At 38.5% G+C, this 22,332-nt stretch overlaps 1 pseudogene; it reads left to right on the top strand.

Moving 5' to 3' along the window:
* Window positions 1–1,540: 1,540 nt before the first annotated feature.
* Window positions 1,541–19,952, top strand: LOC101122280 (UDP-glucuronosyltransferase 2B31-like; annotated as a pseudogene).
* The last annotated feature ends 2,380 nt before the right edge of the window (window positions 19,953–22,332 follow it).

The raw sequence follows: 22,332 nt of genomic DNA, 5'->3' as shown, positions 1-22,332 counted from the left end.
CCTCCTACACTGTTGGTGGGAATGCAAACTAGTACAGCCACTATGGAGAACAGTGTGGAGATTCCTTAAAAATTGCAAATAGAACTCCCTTATGACCCAGCAATCCCACTTCTGGGCATACACACCGAGGAAACCAGAATTGAAAGAGACACATGTACCCCAATGTTCATTGCAGCACTGTTTATAATAGCCAGGACATGGAAACAACCTAGATGTCCATCAGCAGATGAATGGATAAGAAAGCTGTGGTACATATACACAATGGAGTATTACTCAGCAGTTAAAAAGAATTCATTTGAATCAGTTCTGATGAGATGGATGAAACTGGAGCCGATTATACAGAGTGAAGTAAGCCAGAAAGAAAAACACCAATACAGTATACTAACACATATATATGGAATTTAGGAAGATGGCAGTGACGACCCTGTATGCAAGACAGGGAAAGAGACACAGATGTGTATAACGGACTTTTGGACTCAGAGGGAGAGGGAGAGGGTGGGATGATTTGGGAGAATGACATTCTAACATGTATACTATCATGTGAATTGAATCGCCAGTCTATGTCTGACGCAGGATGCAGCATGCTTGGGGCTGGTGCATGGGGATGACCCAGAAAGATGTTATGGGGAGGGGAGGTGGGAGGGAGGTTCATGTTTGGGAATGCATGTAAGAATTAAAGATTTTAAAATTTAAAAAATAAAAATAAATAAAATTAAAAAAAAAAAAAAAAAAAAGCAGAGACATTACTTTGCCAACAAAGGTCTAGTCAAGGCTATGGTTTTTCCAGTAGTCATGTATGGATGTGAGAGTTGGACTGTGAAGAAGGCTGAGCGCCGAAGAATTGATGCTTCTGAACTGTGGTGTTGGAGAAGGATCTTGAGAGTCCCTTGGACTGCAAGGAGATCCAACCAGTCCATTCTGAAGGAGATCAGCCCTGGGATTTCTTTGGAAGGAATGATGCTAAAGCTGAAACTCCAGTACTTTGGCCACCTCATGAGAAGAGTTGACTCATTGGAAAAGACTCTGATGCTGGAAGGGATTGGGGGCAGGAGGAGAAGGGGACGACAGAGGATGAGATGGCTGGATGGCATCACTGACTCGATGGACCTGAGTCTGAGTGAACTCCAGGAGTTGATGATGGACAGGGAGGCCTGGCGTGCTGAGATTCATGGGGTTGCAAAGAGTCGGACAAGATTGAGTGACTGAACTGAACTGAACTGAACTCTGAGCCAAATCCTGGTGGCACCCATTTGTGATTCTGCCAGTGAGGTTAAATTTATATAACACGAAATTCATCTTTTAAGCATTATAAATTGTATACTTCAGTTAATGAATTACACTATGTGCAACTATCACCTCTATCTAGATCCAGGGTCTTTTCATCTCCCAAAAGCAACTATGTACCCATTAGATAGTTACTTCCCACTCACTCATCTCAGCCCTAGCAAACTGACATCTACATTCCATTGAATATATTAAAGAAGCAGAATGTAGAGAAATTTCACAACACTTTGAACCTCCTTCTTCTTAAAATGGCACCATGACATATTCCATGGACCAGCTCTTACATGAAACAAGAATAACTAAAGGAAATTGTGCTTTAAACAGCTATTTAAAGTGTCTAGAAGTTGTCCTGAAGACATACAGTAAAGACACATTTATTCCAGAAAAACATTAGAACAGTAAAACCACCGAAATCCTGCGCCATTTAAACCTCAAATGGCTCCTTCTCTCACTATCCTTAATCAGAAAAATAGATTCCACTCTAAGTAGGTTCAGAAAGAACACACAGCTCTCACTCCTCACAACTCCTTTTGAGTGCTATAGCATCTTCTTAGAAGGGTCAAGCCACTTGAATTACACACACACACACACACACACACACACACGCATATCTCAGCTGTGTGTTACAGAGGCTAAGTTCCAGGCAAGAGTGGTCAACAAGGTTCTCCTTCTTCCTCTCAGCCACACTCAAACGGCAAAGATTCAATTTAGGTACAGCATATTGAGTACAGTGAATTGCAGATAGTCATTTCCTCAGCTCATTCATAGAACGCAGCTTCCATAATGAAAGAGGCAAACTAAAAATAGACACTATTATTTATACCTAAAAGAAGGATGTAAGAGAGATAGAAGTGTGCCAGTGTCCATATCCCCAGCTCTGGAAGCCAAGGTTCAGAGAGTTTGATCAGAGGGAGATTCAAAGCATAAAACACAGAGCTCCAAGTTATTCTCAAGGCACTCATATTTTTTTAATATAAATTTATTTATTTTAATTGGACATTAATTCCTTTACAATATTGTATTGGTTTTGCCAAACATCAACTCATTTTATTTGAATCAGACTGTGGGAAGGTCAGGGCTTCCCTGATAGCTCAGTTGGCAAAGAATCTACCTGCAATTCAAGAAAACCCCAATTTGACTACTGGGTCAGGAACATCCGTTGGAGAAGGGATAGGCCACTCACTCCAGTATTTTGGGGCTTCCATTGTAACTCAGCTGTTAAAGAGTCTGCCTGCAATGAGGGAGATCTTGGTTTGATCCCTGGGTTGCGAAGATCCCCTGGATAAGGGAAAGGCTACCCACTCCAGTATTCTGGCCTGGAGAATTCCAGGGACTACAGTCCCTTGGGTCGCAAAGAGTCGACATGACTGAGCAACTCGCACTTAGTGGGAAGTTCAAGCCTATGAGTGCCCACAAGCTATGAAAGAATTTGTTGCTAAGAAGCTAAGAGGAAGCTGGTTGCTTTAAGACAGATAGAAGCTAAACCACTGGGAAGTTACCAGAAACCCTAGAAAACCAATGGAAGACAGAGCTGAGAAGAGCCTTTCTGAGGTCAGAACACACATCAGACACTGACTTCCAAAGTATCCCTGAAAAAATATCTGAACTTTTTGGAGTCAGATACTGGAGCAATTTATACTTCAAGATGTTATCCAAAACTATAGCACAATCACCCAACAACTAGTGAGGGGTAACAGTTAAAAATAGAGACAGTCAAAAGAGTGTCCCACTATAACCGCTATCAGCCCAGGGAATGTGAGTATGCCAAAGGCTGCACCTTCCAAGCAGTCATATCATAGCTTTAACACAGTAGAGGAAAAAGACTTCACTAAAATAGTCCATTCAGTTACTGAACGAATAGCAGGAAAAATACATGGACCTGGAGAGGATCAATATTCAAACTTGCTATACTGTTATTACCTAAACGTTACCGTTTAACAAAAATTTCACCATACATATAAATAAAAATGGAAATGTGACCTCCGTGTGGGGGAAAAATGCAATAGAAACTGACTATGAGAGAGACTAATAGTTCAAACAGGGGAAAACTTCAGATTAGCTATTGCAAATTGTGTCCAATGACCCAAAGGAAACTATGAGAAAAGCAAAACACTCAAGAAATGATAAACTAAATATACACATTAATGTGTGTGTATGTGTGTGTGTGTGTGTGTGTATATACACACACATATACATATATATAAACCATCGCAGGCTTCCCAGGTGGCACTAGTGGAAAAGAACCTGACGGCTAATTCAGAAGACATGAGAGATGTGGATTCAATCCCTAGGTTGGGAAGATCTGCTGGAGTAAGGGCATTCAACCGTCTCCAGTATTCTTGCCTGGAGAATCCAATGGACAGAGGAGCCTGGTGGGCTACAGTCCATGGGGTCACAAAGAGTCAGACATGACTGAAGTGACATAAGACGCACCCAGGCAAATGACCGTGAGACCATTGTGAATCCTTATATTACACCTAAATGGAGGACTTTGAATTCCTAAAAGCATGCAACCCACCTTCAGTAACCATTCTTAAGACAGAAAGAGAAGTATAAAGATAATGTCCCATCCAACAGAATCTATACGTCAGAGATTGTTGTTTCTCAGTCATTCAGTCACGTCTGACTCTTTGTGACCCCATGCACTGCAGCATGCCAGGCTTCCTGTTCTTCACTATCTCCCAGAGTTTGCTCAAACTCATGTCCATCAAGGCGGTGATGCCATTCAACCATCTCATCTTCTGTCACCCACTATCCTCCTGCCCTCAGTCTTTTTCAGCATCATGGTCTTTTCCAATGAGTCAGCTTTTCACATCAGGTGGCCAAAGTATTGGAGCTTTAGCTTCAGCATCAGTCCTTCCAATGAATATTCGGGGTTGATTTCCCTTTAGGATTAACTGGTTTGATCTCCTTGCTGTCCAAATGACTCTAAAGAGGCTTCTCACAGTTGAAAAGCATCAATTATTGGATACTCAGCCTTCTTTATCATCCAACTCTCATATGCATACATGACTACTGGAAAAACCATAGCTTTGACTATATGGACCTTTGTCAACAAAGCAATGTTCTGCTTCTGAATGTGCTGTCTAGGTTTGTCATAGCATTTCTCCCAAGGAGCAATCATGTTTTAATTTCATGGCTGTAGTCACTACCCACCGTGATTTTGGAGCCCAAGAAAGTAAGAGATACAAAGTAGAGGATAGAAATCATGTTTTCAAAAGTATCAAATGAAAATTTTAGAGTTGAAAATTACAATACTGGAAAAAATTCACTAGAGGTAGTCAGTAGTCAAGTTGAAGCCACAGATGAAAAAGCCAGCAAATTCAATATAGATCAATAAGATAATAGAATCAAAAGAATACAAATATAAAAGAATAAAGAGAAATGAACACAAGGGTAGCAAACTGTGGGATATAAACCAACACAGTAACATACACAAAATAGGAGTGCTATAAGGAAAATAGGCAAAGCAAAATATTCAAAAAATAATGGCAGAAAACATCCTAAATATGATGAATGATATCAGTCTACATATCCCAGTGTTTCAATCAATTCCAAGGAGGATAAACATGGGAGAGTCATACACAGACACTAGTGAAATGTTGAAGACTAAAGATAGAAAATCTTAAAGCAGTAATGGAAGATAATATATCCATACTAGTAAACTCCAATAAGATACTACTTATATCTCATCAGAAACTATGGATGCTCTATGTCAGTGAAATGATATATTCAAAGTGTTGAAAGACAAAACCATCAGCCAAAAATTCTATGTCAGATAAAGCTATCTTTAAAAACTGAGGGCAAAAAATAGAAAATCCTTTGCCCATCCCACCCACACCCATCCCCACCACCACCATCACCCCCTGGCTCCCCTGTGTCCAGAAGATCCTCTGGTGGAGACAATGGCAATCCACTCCAGTATTCTTGCCTGGAGAATCCTATAGGAACCTGGATGGCTATGTCCACAGGGTTGTAAAGAATCAGACATGACAGAAGCAACTTGCCAGGCACGTGCATATTGTATATTATACATGCACATATATGTTTGCCTTATCAAAAAACAGACACTTCAAAACATCTTTGCTAAAGTACTCTAAGCTCTTTTCCAAAAATCACCTAATATATGCATTTGACAATATTGTCACTTCCTCTAAGATTTGTTTTTGTTCTCCTTTCAGGAAGACCCACTACAACATATGAGACAATGATTGGAAAATGGCTGAAATATGGCTCATTCGAACCTACTGGGATTTAGAATTTCCACTCCCAGTGCTACCAAATTTTGAATTTGTTGGAGCCCTCCTCTGCAAACCTGCCAAATCTCTGCCTAAGGTATTCCTGTTTTGCATTGTTTACTTTGCATTTTCAACAGAAATAATTCTGCTTTCTTAATTTAGAATGTTTGATTAGAGTGAGTTGGATGTGAGAAGCTTGATAAAATTACCAGCCAATTAAAAACTCTAAGAAATTCCTATACCAACTCAAGTGTATGAATTTAATTATCATTACAGAATCAAATGGGATACCTGGGAATTTTGAGAATATATGAAAAAAAAATGAAAGTCTTCATTATTCAACAGATAATAAAACATCAGACATTCATTAAAAGAATAATTGTTCAATGATTAGCATATTCCAGAAGTGAGTGCTAATATAGAGAAATGGTGTAAAGCCAGCTTGTGCCACTTGGCACTCTACCTGGAAAGCCAGAATACAAGAAAGTCATAAAAATTTCATGCTCGGTATCATAAGGAAATTCCTACCCTGGTGGCTCAGATGGTGAAGAATCTGCTTGCAATGAGGGAGACCTGGGTTCAATTCCTGAATTGGGAAAATTTTTAGAGAATGGAATGGCAATCCACTCCAGTATTCTTGCCTGCAGAATCCCATGGACTAGGAGCCTAGCAGGCTGAAGTCCATGAGATCGCAAAGAGTGGGACACGACTGATCGACTAACATTTTCACTTTCACACAGGCTATTGAAATATCCAGTAGGAATTATGGAAATTATCTCTGAAGCACTGATAAGTAAGGTGAAATCTGAAGGATGTTCAGGGATAGGTAAAAGGGATAGGGCTGGGGTGCAGACATGAAAGAAAAGCAGGTAGAATAGTAATGACAGTTTCCAAGAAGTTCAAGCTTAGTCTAAATGGAAAGAGGCTGAGTAAGAGGCAGATGATGTTGAAGAAATAAGTTGAAGAGAGATCATCATAAGGAATTTGAAATATCTAGTAGAAGAATTGGGAGAAAGTTAAAAGAGTTAAGAAAAGAAGAGATAGGATCACATTTTATTTTTAAAAAAATCACAGGATGTAGTCACTGGGTTGGATTGCAAAGGGCCAAGAGCAGAAGGGACACCATTTAGCAGGTTTCGTGAGATATAGGCAACAATGATGGAAACTAGACTGCGGTGTTCACAGAGATATAACCACTCACTCTTAAAATCCTAGAGCCAACCTCCCATTGTTGTTGTGGGAAAATTTTTTAGTACATTTGAAACTTCCAAAATGTGACTGGCACATATTCAAGGATCTAGAAGAAATGCTAACTGTTGTTATTACTATTATATTTTTTTACTATTAGATATCATCTATAAACTAATGTGTGCTAGCCACCTGTGCCTAATTAATTGAATCAAAATTGATTTTCAATTACAACACGATTGTCATTTTTCCTGATTAGTCTAGTCAGAGATTCTCATTTCTTTTTATCTTTTTGAAGAGACAGAGAAAGACATATTCCATATGATATCACTTATATGTAGAATCTAAAATAGTCAAAGGTAAAAGCAGAGAGCAATATGCTAGTAACCAGGAGCTGGCAAAATCTGGTCCACTGGAGAAGGAAATAGCACTTCAGTATTCTACCTTGAGAACCTCAGGAACGCTATGAAAAGGCAAAAAGATAAGACACAGAAAGATGAACTCCCAAGGTCAGTAGGTGCCCAATATGCTACTGAAGATCACTGGAGAAATAGCTCCAGAAAGAATAAAGGGATGGAGCCAAAGCAAAAACAACACTCAGTTGTGGATAGGACTGGTGATGGAAGTAAAGTACAATGCTGTAAAGAGGAATTTTGCATAGGAACCTGGAATGTTAGGTCCATGAATCAAGGCAAATTGGAAGTGGTCAAACAGGAGATGGCAAGAGTGAACATTGACATTCTAGGAATCAGCAAACTAAAATGGACTGGAATGGGTGAATTTAACTCAGATGACCATTATATCTGCTATTGTGGGCAGGAATTCATTAGAAGAAATGGAGAAACCATCATAGTCAACAAAAGAGTCTGAAATGCAGTACTTAGATGCAATCTCAAAAATGACAAAATGATCTCTGTTTGTTTCCAAGGCAAACAATTCAATATCATGGTAATCCAAGTCTATGTCCCAACCAGTAATGCTGAAGCTCAAATTAAATGGTTCTATAAAGACCTACAAGAACTAACACCTAAAAAAGATGTACTTTTCATTATGGGGGACTGGAATGCAAAAGTAGGAAGTCAAGAAACACCTGGAGTAACAGGCAAATTTGGCCTTGGAGTACAGAATGAAGCAGGGCAAAAGCTAATAGAGTTTTGCCAAGAGAATGCACTGGTCATAGCAAACACCCTCTTCCAGCAACACAAGAGAAGACTACACATGGATGTCACCAGATGGCCAACACTGAAATCAGATTGATTATATTCTTTGCAGCCAAAGATGGAGAAGCTCTATACAGTCAGCAAATATAAACCAGGAGTGACTGTGGCTCAGATCATCACAGTGGAAGTGAGAAATAGACTCAAGGGACTAGATCTGATAGACAGAGTGCCTGATGAACTAGGGATGGAAGTTCGTGATCTTGTACTGAAGACAGTAAGCAAGACCATCCCCAAGAAAGAGAAATGCCAAAAAAGCAAAATGGCTATCTGAGGAGGCCGTACAAAAAGCTGTGAAAAGAAGAGAAGCCAAAAGAAAAGGAGGAAAGGAAAGATATATACGTTTGAATGCAGAGTTCCAAAGAATAGCAAGGAGACATAAGAAAGCCTTCCTCAGTGATCAGTGCAGAGAAATAGAGGAAAACATTAGACTGGGAAAGACTAGATCTCTCTTCAAGAAAGTTAGAGGTACTAAGGGAACATTTCATGCAAAGATGGGCTCAATAAAGTACAGAAATGGTATGGACCTAACAGAAGCAGAAGTTATTAAGAAAAGGTGGCAAGAACACACAGAAGAACTGTACAAAGAAGATATTCACGACCCAGATAATCACAATGATATGATCACTCACCTAGAGCCAGACATCCTGGAATGTGAAGTCAAGTGGGCGTTAGGAAGCATCACTACAAACAAAGCTAGTGGAGGTGATGGAATTCCAGTTGAGCTATTTCAAACCCTGAAAGATGATGCTGTGAAAGTGCTGCACACAATATGCCAGCAAACTTGGAAAACTTAGCAGTGGCCATGGACTGGAAAAGGTCAGGGTTCATTGCAATCCCAATGAAAGGCAATACCAAAGAATGCTCAGACTATCGCACAATTATACACATCTCACACACTAGCAAAGTAATGCTCAAAATTCTCCAAGCCAGGCTTCAGCAATACATGAACCATGAACCTCCAGATGTTCAAACTGGATTTAGAAAAGGCAGAAGAACCAGAGATCAAATTGCTAACATTCGCTGGCTTATCAAATAAAGAACAGAGTTCCAGAAAATCATGTATTTCTGCTTTATTAACTAGGCCAAAGCCTTTGACTATGTGGATCACAACAAACTGTGGAAAATTCTGAAAGATGGGAATACCAGACCACCTGATCTGCCTCTTGAGAAACCTATATGCAGGTCAGGAAGCATCAGTTAGAACTGGACACAAAACAATAGACTGGTTCCAAATTGGAAAAGGAGTATTTCAAGGCTGTTATGTTGTCACCCTGCTTATTTAACTTATATTCAGAGTACATCATGAGAAACACTGGCCTGGAAGAAACACAAGCTGGAATCAAGATTGCTGGGAGAAGTATCAATAACCTCAGATACACATATAACACCACCCTTATGGCAGAAAGTGAAGAAAAACTAAAGATCCTCTTGATGAACGTGAAAGAGGAGAGTGGAAAAAGTTGGCTTAAAGCTCAACATTCAGAAAATTGAGATTATGGCATCTGGTCCCATCACTTCATGGGAGATAGATGGGAAACAGTGGAAACAGTGTCAGACTTTATTTTGGGGGCTCCAAAATCACTGCAGATGATGACTGCAGCCATGAAATTAAAAGACATTTACTCCTTGGAAGGAAAGTTATGACCAAGTTAGCCAGCATATTAAAAAGCAGAGATATTACTTTGTCAGCAAAGGTCCATCTAGTCAACTTATGGTTTTTCCAGTAGTCATGTATGGATGTGAGAGTTGGACTATTAAGAAAGCTGAATGCTGAAAATTTGATGCTTTTGAACTGTAGTGTTGGAGAAGACTCTTGTGAATCCCTTGGACTACAAGGAGATCCAACCAGTCCATCCTAGAGGAGATCAGTCCTGGGTTTTCACTGGAAGGACTGATGTTGAATCTTGGAAGGACTGATGCTGAATCTGAAACGCCAATACTTTGGCCACCTGATGCGATGACCTGACTCATATGAAAAGACCCTGGTGCCTAGAAAGATTGATGGCACGGTGTAGAAGGGGACGACAGAGGATGAGATGGTTGGATGGCATCACCGACTCTATGGACATGAGTTTGGGTAAACTCCCAGTGTTGGTGATGGACAGGGAGGCCTGGCTTGTTGTGGTACATGGGGTCACAAAGAGTCGGACATGACTGTGTGACTGAACTGAACTGAAGAGAAGGTAAAGTATAGAGATGAGAAAATGATAAATCATTCAAATTATAATTTTTCTTAGTGTTAATAGGGAAATGAAATACTACTGACTTATTTTTTAAAAGTATTCAGAACATCTCCCTGGAATAAATTAAAGAAATGATTTAGCAGGACTATAATAATAAACAATTTAATATGGGTTGCTATGTTGCTATGTGGTCTTCTTCCAATAATCTATGTAGTAACCAATGACAATATTGATGAAGAGTCTAAGTCTAACACTGTTTTACAGTATCTCCTCTTCACCACTGTGTGTTGCCTCTGTCTCCTTTCTTTCCTAACTCATACACACAAGTGCACAGATACACATAACACTAGAAATTCACCTTATACCAAGGACCTCAAGAATCTCAGGGATGAGGTCTGTTAAAAAAACAATCATTATTGAAAACACTATGGAGTTTCCTAAAAAGCTTAAAAATTGAATTTACGTATAGTCCAGCAATTACACTTCTGGGAATGTATTCACAAGAATTCAAACTAGGATGCCAACGAGATATTTGTACATCATGTTCATGAAAGCACTGTTCACAAGAGCCAAGAGGCTGAAGCAACCCAAATGTCCTTCAACCAATAAAGCAATAAACGATTATTCAACCTTTAAAAGGAAATTCTGAAACACCACACAACTTGGATGCACCTTCCCCTGAGTGCCATAAGCCAGTCCAGAAAGACAAGTACCATAAAATTCAAAAGTATATATAGCTTGGTCATATTTGTAGAAACACAAAGCAGAGTGATGGTTGCCAGAGCATTTCTTAATGACATAGATTTTCAGTTTTGCCAGGTGATAAAGTTCTGGTTATTGGTTGCACAATATGAATACACTTAACACTACTGAACCACACATTTAGGAATGGTTAAGATGGTAGCATCTTTTTAAAATCTATAACTCTAATAATTCCAGACCATATCTGATTTTTCTCTCTTTAATTGTTTGCAGCAATCATTTCAATATTGGTTGTTATGCTGTTGCTCCTTTGTGATGAAGCAAATTCTTTTTTCACAGGATATGGAAGAGTTTGCCCAGAGCTCTGGAGAAAAAGGTATTATGGTATTTTCTTTGGGGTCAGTGGTCACTAACATAAAAGAAGAAAAGCCAATATGATTGCATCATCTCTTGTCCAGATTCCACATAAGGTAGGCAAAGTAGCTTAATAGTGAAAAACTATTTAATGACTTGTTTCAATAATGTAAAAAGTCAGATTACAGACAATTTCTGCAAGAAAGGTAAACTGCTATGACAGCTCCAACTTATCTCAGATATTTATAAAAGCCAAAATATTCATAGCAAGTGCTACAGTAGTACAGAATGTCTTTTATTAACAACACTGTGGATTAACATTATTATAAAGAAAAATATTTAAAGATAAGTGTCAATTTTGGTGTTATAATGGGATTGTGGACTGAAAGGTAAATCACCAAATTCTGCTTTGTCATTTGTTCCTCTTGAATGAAGGGCTCCTGAGGACAGTACACATACAGATGTTCTCAAGAGTTAAATTTTAACAGTACGTGTAGTAACACAATGATATTATGCAATAATGATAAAAGTCTGGAATGCATTATGAAGAATGTATTTGCTCTGGCCCCTTTCATTTCTCCTAAATTTTAGAATAGCCCTACCAGTGTGCTTCTCAGGGTCCTATTCAGAGAAAGGATGGCCAGGTCTCCCCAAGTTGCCTCCAGATACCCAACCAGCACAAAGACTTAGAAAAAGAGAAATATCAGCCTCCCTGGTTGACTGAACCCTGCCAAAGTCTGAAGCGGGAAGATTAAAGAGAAAGTGGGAAGATAGGGCCTTGCCCTTTAGTAAACCCTGTGCATTGTAAGGTCTGGCCCTTAATGGATTCTGCTTCTAACCTGTCACATTGTCCCTCCTGATAGAGAAGGAAGAAAGGATTATAAGAAGGAGTGAGGCACGAGGAAGACTGGCATGGAAATATTTAGCAGCCTCTTTTTCCATAAAATAGAGTGATACCTTATTTTCTAATGTATAAAATATCACTGGGGTCTTTGAATATTTGTGAACTACTCTTTTAGTTTGACATCTGATATTGTAGTCTTCTCCTAATAACCTATGCAATTTTTATAAACTTACTTTATATTCACATAGCAAATAGAGGTTAAAAACTATAAATTATAATCCAGTGTATGAGAATTGATTGAGAATTCCAAAACTGGTACCTTACTTTGGTACTGGGCATAGAAACTTCACTTCCACTTTTCACTTTCATGCCTTGGAGGAGGAAATGGCAACCCACTCCAGTGTTCTTGCCTGGAGAATCCCAGGGACGGTGGAGCCTGGTGGGCTGCTGTCTATGGGGTCACAGTGAGTCAGACACGACTGAAGCGACTTAGCAGCAACAGCAGCAGCAGCAGCATAGAAACTAAAGGATCGTTACTGTCAGTGCTTTGTGTTTGTTGTTAAAGTATTCAAGGTCAGATGAATAAATTTTATTATCACAAGGCTGGATATTTTCAATAACCTTATTGATATGTATAAATTACCAACAAGCTCTTCTTTTCTAAATTTAAACTATTTCCAAACCTAGTAAGTGTGGTAATACTCTGGGCTCATGACAAAACTTACTAGTTTTCATTTTTCTTGGAAGTAATGCTTACAATTTATAATCTAAGAAGGTATGCTTCCTAAGTAGCATTAACTTATTATTGCCAAATTATAAATGAACAGAAAGAGTTGTTTCTCTTAAATGGCTAATTACACATGCATTTTCCTTATATATCAAAAGAGTGAAAGATATCTATCAAAAGATATATTAACAAGTGAATATAAGTTAACTCTCTTCTGTAGCACGTTAGTGAATATCATATTTGAAAATGACAGTTAGTGTATTAAAGTGAAGTCACTCAGTCGTGTCTGACTCTTTGTGACCCCATGGACTGTAGCCTACCAGATTCCTCCATCCATGAGATTTTCCAGGCAAGAGTACCGGAGTAGGTTGCCATTTCCTTCTCCAGAGGATCTTTCCAACCCAGGGATCGAACCCAGGTCTCCCTCATTGTAAGCAGACACTTGACCATCTGAGCCACTAAGGAAGTAAATATATATATATATAACAAATGTCCAAGTGTTATAAAACTTAGGAATTCTGAAACTTTGTCAATAATGTGTGTAAAACTATGAGAGTTGAGGGTAGAAGACATAAAATTTAAGAAATTAAGAAAACTAAGAAAATTAGATATAAAAATTAAGAAATTTAGAAGAAAATAAAGCTATAAAGTATATAGATTATTAGAAATTCCCCAGTCTTTTTACATTAGAATAAAGACCATCTAGCAATTATTTTAAATATCTAAATTTGGCATTGAAAACTTCATTTGTCTATGGCATCATGTGTAGAAAGTCATGATTATATTCCATACCTGACTGAACATAGTAATAAGTGCGTAAAATATGGGTATTCCTACTAATGTCAGTGCATTAGTAGTTGTCAAGACATAAGATCTCTTGTACTTGCTTCCTGACAAACCATGTGGAGGACATTTAACTAGTTGTCTTTTCATCTTTTCAGAAATCTAATACTATAACTTTAAACTCACTGAATAAGATATTTCCTTTACCCCAACAGGTTCTACAGAGATACAATGGCAAGAAACCAGACACCTTAAGACCCAATACTTGGCTGTATAGCTGAATCACCCAGAATGACCGTCTCAGTAAAAATTGACAGAACAAATGCTAAAAACATGAAAAACAGCTGAGCAGAGGGATTTTACTTCATTAGCAAACAAACTTATCAACAGTTTATTTTTGAAACACTCAAAAGAAAACTTTAGCTCTGTATTTTTACTGCCAACCCTAGAAGAGGAAAGGAGAAAATGTGACAGTTGGCACTGTATTACACCTGGTCATGTCCCTTATGTTCAAGATAAAAAGTATCTATACTTTGCCTGTAATTACTTCTCACAGTGAAATATTCAGTAACTTCATGAGTTATTGTTCTATATATTAATTCTTTCCTTACATCTCTATTTTCTCCTGTGTTCAGTTCAGTTGCTCAGTTGTGTCCGACGTTGTGATCCCATGGACCGCAACATGCAAGGCTTCCTTGTCCATCACCAACACCTGGAGTTTATCCAAACTCATGTCCATTGAGTCGGTGATGCTATCCAACCATCTCATCCTCTGTCATCCCCTTCTCTGCCTGCCCTCAACCTTTCCCAACATCAGGGTCTTTTCAAATGAGTCAGCTCCTTGCTTCAGGTGGCCAAATTATTGGCATTTCAGATTCAACATCAGTTCTTCCAATGAACACCCAGGACTGATCTCCTTTAGGATGTACTGGTTGGATCTCCTTGTAGTCCAGAGGACACTCAAGAATCTTCTCCAACACCACAGGTCAAAAACATCAATTTTTCAGCACTCATCTTTCTTCACAGTCCAACTCTCACATCCATACATGACCACTGGAAAAACCACAGCCTTGACTAGAGACCTTTGTTGGCAAAGTAATGTCTCTGCTCTTTGATATTCTGTCTGTCTGATTTGGCCATAACTTTCCTTCCAAGGAGTGAGTGTCTTTTAATTTCATGGCTGCAATCACCATCTGCAGTGATTTTGGAGCCCCCCCAAAATAAAGTCTGACACTGTTTCTACTGTTTCCCCATCTATTTCCCATGAAGTAATGGGACCAGATGCCATGATCTTCATTTTCTGAATGTTGAGTTTTAAGCCAACTGTTTCACTCTCCTCTTTCATCAAGAGGATCTTTAGTTCTTCTTCACTTTTTGCCATAAGGGTGGTGTCATCTGCATATCTGAGGTTACTGATATTTCTCCCAGCAATCTTGATTCCAGCTTGTGCTTCATCCAGGCCAGCGTTTCTCATGATATACTCTGCATAGAAGTTAAATAAGCAGGGTGACAATATACAGCCTTGACGTACTCCTTTTCCTATTTGGAAACAGTCTGTTGTTCCATGTCCAGTTCTAACTGTTGCTTCCTGATCTGCATATAGGTTTCTCAAGAAGCAGGTCAGGTGGTCTGGTATTCTCATCTCTTTCAGAATTTTCCAGTTTGTTGTGATCCACATAGTCAAAAGCTTTGGCATAGTCAATAGTGAAGAAATATATGTTTTTCTGGAACTCTCTTGCTTTTTGATGATCCAGTGGATGTTGGCAATTTGATGTCTGGTTCACCTGCCTTTTCTAACACCAGGTTGAACATCAGGAAGTTCACGGTTCATGTATTGCTGAGGCCTGGCTTGGAGAATTTTGTGCATTACTATGTAGGGGTATTTTAAAAGCTACTGAAAAATAACAGCTCCTTTTTTATTACTAGTGACTCTCATTTTTTGCAGGAAAAAAAATCCACAATCATTTTTTCAAGGCAATTACACATTTCATGGGAAAATATTTTTCCTTTCTCAGGTTCTACTGTCACTACAATTACCTTTCCCATGGCCTTGACACCATTCCTATAAGATTAAATGACTTCACTATTTCTTTAAGAGAATATATTTCTGAATGTTCCCTTTTTATGCGTATGGTTTCTTTTACCCAGAATGTTCTTTTAAGGTGTTCACCTGCCAATCATGAATTCATTTGTGAAGTTTAAGTGACAAAGCACTTCATCTATGAAGTCTTCACTTACCTCTTCAGCAGACTTAGGGGTTCCTTGCTTTATGTTCTGAAGCAATTTAAACGGGCTTTCATATGTATAATCATCTGTTATCTAAAAGACACTGCTTATTTCAGTTACTTTATAATGTTCATATCTTATTTTATTTCTCAATATTATAATTAATAATTTTACTGAAATTCATTCAATCCTAGGACACTGAAAAACCAAAGCCTTTATATAGTAGAACAAATGGCATTAATTAGCCAATGTACCATGGGATCCCTATGGTAAGACTGCTTATGTTTGTTGATCAACCTGATAACATCCCTCAAATGAAGGTCAAGGGAGCAGCTGTTAGATTAGACTTGGAAACAGTGTCAAGATCAGATTTTCTTAATGCATAGAAGCAAGCCATTAATAATCCTTTGTGAGTATAATTTTTTCTTTACTAGATACTATTTCTAGAGAAGTTTTCATAGGAAGATCAGGAAGGCAGCAGTGAGTCTTCATATAAACACAATGAGGAGTAAGATTTGCTCAATACTTTGAAAACAGTAATCAGTAACTTATTGTTAGGGTCACAAAAGTTTTTCTAGTACTTTTAGGGAAATAGTTTATCAGAGTTTTAAGGATAGTGGAGAAATTTTGAAAGAGCTAATCATTAGAATGAGATGAATCACTGCAATTGTAACAGGAGGATTAACAAAGGTAACAGGAAATATTGAGAACAAGATTAGAGCAGGAACAATTAATATTATGAGTACTCAGCTGCACAGTCACAGATTTCTTTTAGCAAATGAGCTCCTCAAATGTTTTCAACTCTTCTAAGATTGTTTATTTTCAGTAAGCCACCATGATTTGGTCAATTTCAAATTCCCTTTACATCTAAGACATCCCAATTATGTACTATGATTTTGACTCCATCACTAATAAGTGGCAAAAAGCTAGAACTTTTTGATTTACCCAATTACAACAATGTAGATACTATTTCTAAGTGAAAATACATTCTGATTTTTTTTGTTGTGCTTGTTTTGTCTTATTTGGAAGAATGTAAAATCAAAAAGCAATTGACTTGAAGAGATACATTGGGATATTCCTGTAGAAAAATCAGATATTTTGAAACCAGGAATATTGGGTTATCAAATCATTTAAAGATATACATTAATTTCAGCAATACTCTTATTATTAATATCATAACTGTGATGTACCTATTTTTCCCCATTTGTTTCATAATGACTTTGAAAAATCATTTTGTGAATATATTGGTAATAATAGCACAATCAACATTTCTCTCTTAAAATCAGTGCTATTTAATTTTTACTTCAGTATAAATATTAGACTAAATGAGTACCATAAGAAGCACATTTTATTCTTTTTTTTAAGAGATACAGTTTTCATATGGTGGTTTTTATTAGAAGTACATCTCTCTAGAATCTTTTACATTTCTTAATCTTTAGTACTGTAAAGGTGGCGTCCAAAAATGAAAATAAATTATTACCTGATATATACTGAATGTTTATGAAACTTTACACTCAGTACTGAGTCTTTTGCATATACTCAGTAACTTCTCATTATAGTCATTCCCTGCATACATGCAAGGAGTGTCAACTCTTTGCAACCCCATGGACTGTAACCCACCAGGCTCCTCCATCCATGGGATTCTCCAGGTCAGAATACTGGAATGAGTTGCATGGCCTCTTCCAGGAGATATTCCCAATCCAGAGATCAAACTTGTGACCCCACTATCTCCTGCATTGCAGGCGGATTCTTTACTGGTGAGCCACCAGGTAGCCACAAGTCTTTTCCTAGGGTAAAACAAAAATGTTTCTGGTTTATTGCCCTCTTCCCAAAAACCCAGTGCTCTCCTGTGTTTTCTACAGAATGTGAAGAGAAGTTAACTCAATAGTTTTCACTACAGTGCCATGTTGTAGCATTTTTTGATAGAGTTCCTGAGCCATATTTCTTTTTTTACCCCTTCTTCCTTGTCTGTTAGTCCATCATCATTTCAACAGTAGAAACAAATGTAACTGCAAAGCCTGGAAGTGAAATGTTGAGCCTTCTCCAGATTCTAAAGTGACTGACAGTAAAAGCAATAAAACTAGCAAACATTTTCTAAAAGGCTATTATATTTTAGGAATACCTCTAAGAATCAATTTATTATTCCTCCAAAGACTCAGATAAGAAACTATTCCTATGCACTCCTTTTAAAAAGGAAAAAGTAAGGAAGAGAAAGAATTAAAATGTAGGCAACAAGATAAGTATCTTCAAACCAACACAATCCACTTCCACACTTTCCACCTCTCAGTTCAGTTCAGTTCCGTTCAGTCGCTCAGTCGTGTCTGACTCTTTGCGACCCCATGAATCGCAACACTCCAGGCCTCCCTGTCCATCACCAGCTCACGGAGTTCACTCAGACTCACGTCCATCGAGTCCGTGATGCCATCCAGCCATCTCATCCTCTGTCGTCCCCTTCTCCTCCTGCCCCCAATCCCTCTCAGCATGAGGGACTTTTCAAATGAGTCAAATCTTCGCATGAGGTGGCCAAAGTACTGGAGCTTCAGCTTTAGCATCATTCCTTCCAAAGAAATCCCAGGGTTGATCTCCTTCAGAATGGACTGGTTGGATCTCCTTGCAGTCCAAGGAACTCTCAAGAGTCTTCTCCAACACCATAGTTCAAAAGCATCAATTCTTCGGCACTCAGCCTTCTTCACAATCCAACTCTCACATCCATACATGACCACAGGAAAAACCAGAGCCTTGACTAGACGGACCTTAGTTGGCGAAGTAATGTCTCTGCTTTTGAATATACTGTCTAGGTTGGTCATAAATTTTCTTCCAAGGAGTAAGCGTCTTTTAATTTCATGGCTGCAGTCACCATCTGCAGTGATTTTGGAGCCCAAAAAATAAAGTCTGACACCGTTTCTACTGTTTCCCCATCTATTTCCCATGAAGTGATGGGGCCAGATGCCAAGATCTTCGTTTTCTGAATGTTGAGCTTTAAGCCAACTTTTTCGCTCTCCTCTTTCACTTTCATCAAGAGGCTTTTAGCTCCTCTTCACTTTCTGCCATAAGGGTGGTGTCATCTGCGTATCTGAGGTTATTGATATTTCTCCTGGCAATCTTGATTCCAGCTTGTGCTTCTTCCAGTCCAGCGTTTCTCATGATGTACTCTGCATAGAAGTTAAATAAGCAGGGTGACAATATACAGCCTTGACATACTCCTTATAGGCTAAACCCAAACTTAGCTCAAATGGTAAAGAATCTGCCTGCAATGCAGGAGACTGGGGTTTGATACTGGGTCAGGAAGTTCCCCTGGAGAAGGGAATGGCAACCCACTCCAGTATTCTTGCCTGGAGAATTCCATGGACAGAGGAGCTTGGAGGGCTATAGTTCATGGGGTCACAAAGAGTCAGTCACAGCTGAACTGATAAAACTACTGCTACTACTACCAAAAATAAGGTCAGTATTAATTCCTGCTCAGTAACAACCCCTGATCAGCTCTGGGTGGATACATCTCTGAACCTCATCATGGATTTGCCTCCTATTTCTTGATTATGATTGTATTTTAAAACTTGTCTCTTAAGTCTGTTAACAAAACCTTACTGGATAACTCAAGCTTTGAACACTCAGATCATGTATTTCTTTTCCTTTCTCATTTCTTTTCTATATTCTTCTTTCCATCTGTGAGCTCATCCCATTCTTTGGGTTATAAATTTGGGTTATAAATTCTCTGGGTTATAAATACTTCTCCTCTCCCATGTTCTCTCTTTTCTTCATAGCTTGAAATCTTTTCATTTAACAAATTTTATCCCATAAGCTAAAGTGTCTGAAGAAAATAATCTATCACTCTTCCTGTCTATGAGGCACATATTTCTTCTATCTGCATGGAAATTTCACATATTTATCTTTTCTAATTCTATCTATAAATTGATATTGCATTGTTTTCCATTCAGGTATAAAGAGAATGCTATGCGGTTATCAATCACTCAGCCCATGAAGTCCCTAGACTGAGCAGTCTTCTGGTTTGAATTTGTCATGCACCACAAAGGAGCTAAGCACCTGCAACCAGCCACCCATGACCTCAACTTGTACCGATACCATTCTCTGGATGTGATTGGGTTCCAGCTGGCCTGTGTGGCAACCGCTATTTTCCTTGTCATAAGTTGTTGCTTGCTTTGCTATCAAAAGTTTATTAAGACAGGGAAGAAGAAAAATAAGTAGATTTTGAGACCTCAGGCTAGTAGGCATGATAGGGAAGATTATTCCATTTAATTCAACTACTATGGATCAAGTTATGCCAAGATTATTCTCCGCATTTAACAAGAAGTGAGTTTTCCTGATTTACCCCAAGATTTTATTCTTTCTTAAACATATTGTGTTTGTTAATCCATTCAGCTCCATGGATGGAAATAATTCTGTGCAGTTTTTGATAAATACTTAAATATTCCTCTTGAAATCGTCAGTTCTGTTCATGAAAACAAAGAAAAGTGGTAACTGAAGATATGAGTGGATTATATTAAATTTACAATTCTAACTTTATAAATCTTTCAGTGATCAATTCTGCTTTTCATACCAATTTACATATAATTTCATAACTATGAAAAAATGAGACTGGCTAGGATCTCAGTCTGTTGATTTAAAAAGATTGAACAGACTGTTTTCACTATGTATTTTCAGAAACATCTTCTGCATTAAAAATTCAAAAATATAAGATAGATGTCCTTGTCAAAGAAAAACAGAGCTAGACACATTGAAGAACAACAAGACAAATTTTATTCAAACTGCTAAATAAAGGGAGAGACAGAGATTCCAGTATAAACTGAGGTTCTGCTTCAAATTAGGCACAGGTGACTGAGGTCTTTAAAGGGTGAATAGATAAAGAACAAAGAGACTATGGGGGAAGTGAGAGAAGGGAAAAAAAAAGGGATGAGGTGCTATGTAGAAATGGAAAATTACAAAAAGGGCAAGTGGTGCCTTATATGCTAAGTCGCTTCAGTCATATCCAAATTTTTGTGACCCCCATGGCCTGTAACCTGTCAGGTCTCTCTGTCTGTGGGATTTTCCAGGCAAGAATACTGGAGGGGTTGCATTTCCTTCTAAAGGGGATCTTCTTGACCCAGAAATGGAAGCTGCATCTCTTTATGTCTCCTGCATTGGCAAATGGGTTCTTTACTACTAGCACTACAAGGGTAAGTGGGAAAAATACTAAAAATGGTTTGCCAAGGTACATTAGACAATGTACGTTTTGTGGTTTGTGGGATCACATTTTCTTAAACAAAACTCAGCATAATGGTTGGGGCTATCTTTACAGACACAAGCTACAATCCAGTACAGGTTGAAGTGAGGCTGAAGTTGGCCAAGTCTCTTAACACAGTGTTTAAGCAGCTTCTTTGTTCTGTATAGGAGTTTAGAGTTCAAAAACCTCAAGAAACACAAAACATTTTTTCATGTAAATTTTGTTTCTTTCAGAAATTCTGAATGGTGCTAACTGGCTTGCTACCTAAAAATAAATAGTAAAATATTTGGTTAAAAGAAGAAAGACATTTTCCATAGAAAGCCTTGATTACATTGAATTACTGTTCCCCCTTAATAATACCCATGATGATTTGTTGTTATTCAGTCAATAAGTCATGTCCGACTCTTTGCAACCCCATGTGCTGCAGCACAATAGGCTTCCCTGCCCTTCACTTATCTCCAGGGGTTGCTCAAACATAAGTCCATTGAGTCAGTGATGCTATCCAACCATCTTGTCCCCGGTTGCCCCCTTCTCTGCCTAGCCTCAATCTTTCCCAGCATCAGGGTCTTTTCCAATAAGTTGACTCTTTCAAACCAGGTTGCCAAAGTATTGGCGCTTCAGCTTCAGTGCCAGTCCTTCCAATGAATATTCAGGACTGATTTCCTTTAGGACTGAGTGGTTGGATCTTCTTGATCTCTAAGAAACTCTCAACAGTCTTCTCCAACACCACAGTTTGAAAGCATCAATTCTTTGTCCCTCAGCTTCTTTATGGTCCAAATCTCATATCTGTACATAACTACTGGAAAAACAATGGCTTTGACTAGATGGACCTGCCAGCCAAATGATGACTCTGCTTTTTAATACTCTGCCTAGGTTTGTCACAGCTTTCCTGAAAAAGACCAAGCATCTTTTAATTTCATGGCTATAATCACCATCTGCAGTGATTTTGGAGTCAAAGAAAATAAAATCTGGAAGTGGTCTGAAGATGGCAGAGGAAAAGGACAGGGCAGAGGACACTGGAGGAGGACACAGGCAGAGGACATCAGACATCCAGAAAGGCAGCCCATTCTCTTCGACAGGAGGGATGGAGAAGCCTTGAGACCACTGTAAGAATAAGACTGAAAGCCAGAGGCAGGAGGTTTAAATCCAAAACTTGAGAACTCCAGAAAACTCCTGACTCCAGGGAGCATTAATTAACAAGAGCTCATCCAAAAGCCTCCATACCTACACTGAAACAAAGCTCCATCCAAGAGCCAACAAGTTTCAGAACAAGACATACCAAGCTAATTCTCCAACAATGCAGGAACATAACCTGAGCATTAAAATACAGGTGGTGAAAAGTCACACCAAACCCATAGACACTTC

Source organism: Ovis aries, chromosome 6 (genome assembly GCF_016772045.2).
Source record: "Ovis aries strain OAR_USU_Benz2616 breed Rambouillet chromosome 6, ARS-UI_Ramb_v3.0, whole genome shotgun sequence".
NCBI classification, from domain to species: domain Eukaryota; kingdom Metazoa; phylum Chordata; class Mammalia; order Artiodactyla; family Bovidae; genus Ovis; species Ovis aries.
The sequence above is the reverse complement of the archived record's forward strand: the minus strand, read 5'-3'. Positions and strand labels throughout refer to the sequence as shown.